Source organism: Palaemon carinicauda, chromosome 11 (assembly GCF_036898095.1).
Source record: "Palaemon carinicauda isolate YSFRI2023 chromosome 11, ASM3689809v2, whole genome shotgun sequence".
Classification (NCBI taxonomy): domain Eukaryota; kingdom Metazoa; phylum Arthropoda; class Malacostraca; order Decapoda; family Palaemonidae; genus Palaemon; species Palaemon carinicauda.
Window position 1 is genome coordinate 39,100,694 of NC_090735.1, and position 6,777 is coordinate 39,107,470.

Sequence of the window (6,777 nt, forward strand, 5' to 3'; positions counted from 1 at the left end):
ACTGTACTGTACCTTGCCGGCCGGCAGAGCTGGCCGGCAGGGGTATTACTGTACTGTATGTCATTCTACTTCTGGACCTAGTATAGGTTGGGATGTGGAATTGACTAAGCCCATTGCCGGCCGGCAGAGATGCTGGACGGCAAGGGTCTTATGTTTTCGAGTGCTGCCCGGACCTCTCTTGGTCCCTCATCCATGCCTGCCGGCAGAGCCGGACGGCATTGGTCAAGGAAGCCTGAATTAAGTTTCTCCCCTTCCTTATATGCACTCTTTCGGTTGCCGGGCTTGGGGGGTTGTGTACACTCTTATCCCGGCATCCATTCTATTTTCTTCTAGTGCTGTACCTGTCCCGGCTGCCGGCCTATGAGGCCGGCAGCCGGGCAGGTGTAGTCTTCTGGTTCTTTTGCTGCCGGCTGGCATCGGTCTTGTACCTTTGCCGGCCGGCTTATGTCAGTCCTTGTCTGCCGGTCACCAAGAGTGTGGCCGGCAGCTGGGTATTACCTTGTGTAGTTGCTGGCCGGCAATCATTGCCGGCCAACACTGGCTGTTGCTGGCCGGCAGCTGCTGCCGCCAGCACAGGCATTTGAACCAGAGGGCTGCCGCCCTATAGCTGTTAAGTAGTATACTTTAAAGCTAATTGTGGTGTGTGCCGGCCGGCAAAGGCAGGCCGGCACACATCCTCCTATACTGTACTAGTATTCTTCTGTATAGCATATACAGTAAGAAGAAAACTATAGTAAAAGTTTAGGTACAGCACTGTATCTTCTAACACTATTGTGTTTTCTTGCACGGCCCTTTGCTGTTGCCTTCAGACAAGAAGCAGAGTTCTTCCCTGTCTATTATCCCGGATTTTAAAATCATTGCCTAGGTGTGAGCTCCACCTGTTTCCTCTGGAAACTTTGCACTGGTTACTCTAGTAGAGATAAACCATTTTGATTTTATTATCTGGAAGGCTGCAGCAATGGGTTGTGAGGGAAACACAAGTGTGTGTCTTTAATTTCTGAATTGTTATGCTATACTATGCATATCCAGTGATACATAGTTCACTTGATACTCATGGAAATTTCTTCTCTTTACAGAAGGACACTCCGAAGTGGGGAAGTGCTTTCTGCAATGTCAGCAGCAAGAACCTCTGCGGACATGAGTTTTGTAGGAGACACGCAGCATACGCTGTCTCCAAGGATGATCTCCGGTATTGGGACCCTCAGGTATGTACTGTGTGCACTAACCTGATTAATGAGACATTTAAATAGCTAGGAAGAAGCTTCGTACCTGGGTAAGGGGCTTCCAAAAGTACACTTCTGGCCCTTATCTTCCAAGTGAGAAGATGAGGGCGTATCTTTTCCCTAAGGCATCAGCTGATGCAGTGATTCCCCAGCCTCAAGAGGAGATCCCCTAAGTTCAGATCCAGGTGGATGCTGAAGTCGCGGTCGCGATGCAAGACATCCAGCTAAATGACAGGATAGCTGATGTGGACGGGTGTCAGGAGGAAGACCTCCTTGCAGAAGCCCAGGATGAAGTTCAAGTCCCTCTACATCGGCCGGTCTCCCAGTAGAGCTGGGACAGGCCCTCTCTTCTATTGTTGGAATGATCCAACAAATGCAGAAGGAGAATCAGGAGAAGGCGGCTGCAATGGAACTGCGAATGCAGTGCCTTGCAGAATCACATGGGCCCCAGAAAAGCTCAATGTGAAAGACCTTCCTTTGTGCTCGGATGCTAACCCATGGAGGTATGCTGAGCACATGTCGATGACGACTGGAAAGATCGTCATCTCGGATATGCTGGGCTCAGTTCCCCTGGAGGGTGGAACTCTGGCCCAGCAAGACACCATATCCGGACTGTTATGTCCGGCTGAGGAAGGAACCAGCTTCAAAGGAGGAGGCAGAGCCGAAGGAGGTCATAGTGATGACCATGCTAAGGCTCAAGCTCTACTTTCATCTTCGATGAAAGAGAGGGGCTTCTCTAACTCAAAGGTAGCTGCATTGAATAGGAAGCTCCCTTCCTTTGTGTCCTCGCCTACTAGAGCCTTCCCCCTTTTACAGAAAGGGTTTCTGGCTGTACTAAAAGCAATCGAGGCCGGCAAGTCTTGCCCCTCCCTAGAGGAGTGTAAACCCTTGTCGCTGGCCCTGCCTATGGACCACAAAGATTGGAAGGACGTCCATCTTACGTTCTAAGTGGGAAAGTTGGAGGCTGATATTGCCGGACGTCAGTTCGGCAAGGACCTCCCTAAGCTGTCTGACTTTCTTTTGCGAAGTGAGTTCGATACAAAAGAAAGACTGACTGCCTCAATGTCTCTTCAGACTACTCTCGAGACGATGGCAAGTGACCCCAAGGTCCATGAAATGTTCATGGTAGTGGCCAAGCCTCATCTGGCCACAGTGACGAAGGACCTTTATGGCTTCGTCAAGGCAAGGAGAGCTTGTAGGGAGTTCGTGTTTACCTCGGCTACAGTGAGGCACGAGCTAAAGAAACTAATCTCCTCCAACATTTGGGGAAAAGACCTTTTTCCCTACCGACTTGGTCAAAGAAGTTTTTGATAAAGCCACCTTGGAGAATAGAAACCTTCTCCAGAAGTGGGACCTGGCTATCAAAAGAAAGTCTTCCCCGGATGAGGGTCCTCAACCAAAGAGGAAGACTATGAGGACTAGGCTACCGTCTCGGCCAGCCAAGCCTCTTAGACAGCAACAGCAACTGCAATTGCCATTGCCCCCAGTGCCCCAGATCGTGGCACAAACCCCGACCACCTTTCAGTGGGTACCCCAGGCCGTGTCGACACAGTCCACGGCATTCACCCCAGCGTTCGAAGGGCAGTCTACTTCCTTCCGAACAAAGCCTAGAGGAGCAGCCAGAGGCTCGTCTAGACGCCCCTCAAGGGGAAGGGGATTCAGGGGTGGTCGTGGTCAGGAAGGCAAGACCTCAGGACGGCAGTCCAAGTGAGGTGATACCGGTAGGAGGGAGACTTCTGAAATTTCGGGATCGGTGGACCTTCGATCCCTGGGCCCACAGCCTACTCAAGAATGGATTGGGCGGGAGCTGGTACAGCACTCCACCCCCGTACCTTCGGTTTTTCCAACACTCCACCCCCGTTATGGAGGAGTACGTTCAAGAACGGTTGGAGAAAAAGGGTGAAGCCCATCAATTTCTAAGGGAGGCTGTTTTGTGTTCCCAAGAAAGACTCGGAAAAGCTCAGAGTCATTCTGGACTTGTCGCCACTTAACAAGTTCATAGGGAATTGCAAATTCAAAATGCTAACACTGCAACACATAAGGACCTTACTGCCCAAGAGGGCATATTCCGTCTCTATAGACTTGTCAGAGGCCTACTGGCACATTCCAATTAGCCATCGACTCTCCCCCTACCTAGGGTTCAGGCTACAGCGAAGACTATACGCCTTCGGAGCCATGCCATTCGGGCTAAACATAGCCCCAAGGATTTTTACGAAGCTTGCGAGCGTAGCTCTCAAACAATTTCGCCTAAAGGGAATTCAGGTAGTAGCCTACCTGGACGACTGGTTGGTGTGGGCAGCATCCGAGACAGAATGCTTGCAAGCTTCCAGTCAGTGATCCAGTTCCTAGAGTACCTAGGCTTCAAGATCAACAGAAAAAGTCTCGACTTTCTCCATCTCAAAAGTTCCAGTGGCTAAGATCCACTGGGACCTTTTGTCACACCGTTTCTCCACCCCAGCGAAGAAAAGGAAGGAGATAGCGGGTTCTGTCAAGAGACTTCAAGATTCCGAAAGGATATCAAGACACGAGCAGGAGAGAGTACTGCGCTCTCTCCAGTTTGCTTCGGTGACAGACCCAGTGCTAAGAGCACAGCTAAAGGATGCAATCGGAGTTTGGAGAAGTTATGCATCAAACGCGTGAAGAGATCTGAGAAGACCAGCCGCTTCGGCTAAGTACTCTTCTCAGGCCTTGGTCCCAAGCCAGACATCTAAAGAAGTCAGGTTCTTCTTCAGCCACCTCCCCCGTCGGTGACGATTCACTCAGACGCCTCAAAGGAGGGATGGGGAGGTCACTCTCATCGGAAAAAAGTCCAGGGGACTTGGTCCAGGCTATTCAAGACCTTTCTCATAAAACTTTCTAGAAGCTAGGGCAGTGCTCCTTACCTTAAAGAAAGTCTCCCCGCGTCATTCGTTCCACATAAAGTGGTAATAGACAGCGAGGTAGTTGTAAGATACTTGAATCGACAAGGATCGAGGTCACCACCTCTCAACCAGGTGATGTTGGCCGTCTTCCGATTGGCGGAAAAGAAGAAGTGGTACCTGTCGGCAGTTCACCTTCAAGGAGTCCGCAATGTGACAGCGGACGCTCTATCCAGGTTCACACCGATAGAGTCGGAATGGTCCTTAGACGCAGGATCATTCTCCTTCATTCTGAATCAGTCCCAGAACTGCAGATAGACCTCTTTGCGACGAAAGACAACAAGAAGTTGCCCCTGTACGTGCCCCGTACGAGGACCCCTTAGCGGAAGCAGTGGACGCGATGTCCCTCGACTGGAACAGATGGTCCAAGATTTATCTGTTCCCTCCTCACAACCTTCTGTTGAGGGTCCTCAACAAACTGAGATCCTTCAAAGGGTAGCGGCAATAGTGGCCCACAAGTGGCCGATCAGCGTGTGGTTCCTCCTGGCATTGGAACTGTAGCTGAAGTTTGTACCACTACCAGATCCAGTTCTGACCCAGCGAGTCCAGAAGTCAACTGTCTGCGCTTCATTACAGAAAACCCGGACCCTGCAGTTCATGATTTTCTCTCCCTAGCGGTGAGAAAGCGTTTCGGGATTTCGAAAGCCAGTATAGACTTCATTGAGGAATATAAATGCAAATCTACTAGAAGGCAATATGAGTCATCTTGGAGAAAATGGGTGGCCTTTTGTCAAGGCGAAGATTCCGCAGGAGATCTTGACAGACTTCTGCTTATCTTTTTTCCCCACCTCCATGGTCAAGGGTTGGCAGCGAACACGATTTCAGCGTGTAAGTCTGCTTTGACAAGACCCATTCTATATGCCTTCCAGGTCGACCTAGGTAACGAGATCTTTAATAAAGTCCCGAAAGTCTGTGCGAGGGTCAGACCTTCAGCACCTCCAAAGCCCATTTCATGGTCTTTAGACAAGTTCTTCATTTCGCTTCTCTGTTGAGCAATGAAGAATGTGCGTTAAAGGATTTGACACAAAAAGTTATTTTCCTAATTTGCACTCGCGTCCGGGGCCAGGGTTAGTGAAATTGTAGCCTCTCGAGAGAGGCAGGTCGTGTTCAGTTCCTGGATGGGGAAGAACTGAACCTGTTTCCGGATCCTACATTTCTCGCCAAGAATGAGTTACCCACCAACAGGTGGGGTCCCTGGAGAATCTGCCCTCTGAAAGAAGATGCATTTCTATGTCCAGTAGAATGCCTAAAGGTCTATCTTCATAGAACTTCAGACTTCAAGGGTGGTCAACTATTCAGGGGAGAAACATCAGGCTCAAATTTATCTCTGAATCAACTCAGAGCAAAAATCACATATTTTATTCGCAGAGCGGATCCTGACAATACACCCGCAGGTCACGATCCGAGGAAAGTTGCCTCATTCTTAAATTTCTTTAATTGCATGGATTTTGAACATCTCCGTTCATACACTGGCTGGAAGTCTTCCAGAGTGTTCTTTCGCCACTATGCGAAGCAAGTAGAGGAACTAAAAGAGATCTGTGGTAGCAGTGGGTCGCGGTGTTAACCCTACTGTTTAACTCTGCGAGGAACAGTGGTCTTAATTGGGACGATTAATTCCAAGGTGAGTGTGTAGTTACATACTGTACTACAAACTAAGTGAGGGCACTGTGTTGCCCATCCAGACTGTTCCATTTCCGAAGGTGAACCTAGCATAAGTGCAGACATGTGTGCCGAGCGTTTCTAACGCTAATGTCATTGATTTGTAATACAGGCTTTTATGACTTTGATACCTCGGTATCTTAAAAGTGGCATCTAATGTTTTTCTTTCAGACAAACAAGACCTGTTTACTATCATACTTATGCTTAAAGTTTTGGGTTATCCTCTTCTTATATATATATATATATATATATATATATATATATATATATATATATATATATATATATATATATATATATATATATATATAATTGTGGTTAACCTGTCTATTTATTGCCTGTCAATAATCTGGTTCTTGAGAACCTTGCGTCTCCTTCACCTGTGTCAATTTACTGGTATAATTGAGCATTCATTCTATGTACCTTATCTGGGATAATTCTAATAGAATTGTTCCTTTATGCAAGCTATGTTGCATTGGTTTTCCTCCTATGCGGATATAAAACCTTTGTCCAATACAAGTATTCTGCGGAAAACTGGTCGATATTTCATATTGACGCAGTGGTCCTTTACAAACTATGCTTTACTTAATATAGGGCGAGACCACTATATTAGCTTGCCTGGTATTCGTACATAGATATATGTACTCTTCGAGACTTTTCCAGAGTCTAGTAGGACTCTTCCCTGTAGGGGGCAGGAAGCTCTAACATAGTTTTTATGGTAGTAGGTTGGCCAGGGCACCAGCCACCCGTTGAGATACTACCGCTAGAGAGTTATGGGGTCTTTTGACTGGGCCAGACAGTACTACATTGGATCCTCCTCTCTGGTTACGGTTCATTTTCCCTTTGCCTACATACACACTGAATAGTCTGGCATATTCTTTACATATTCTCCTCTATCCTCATACACCTGACAACACAGATTACCAAACAATTCTTCATCACCCAAGGGGTTACTGCACTGTAATTGTTCAGTGCCT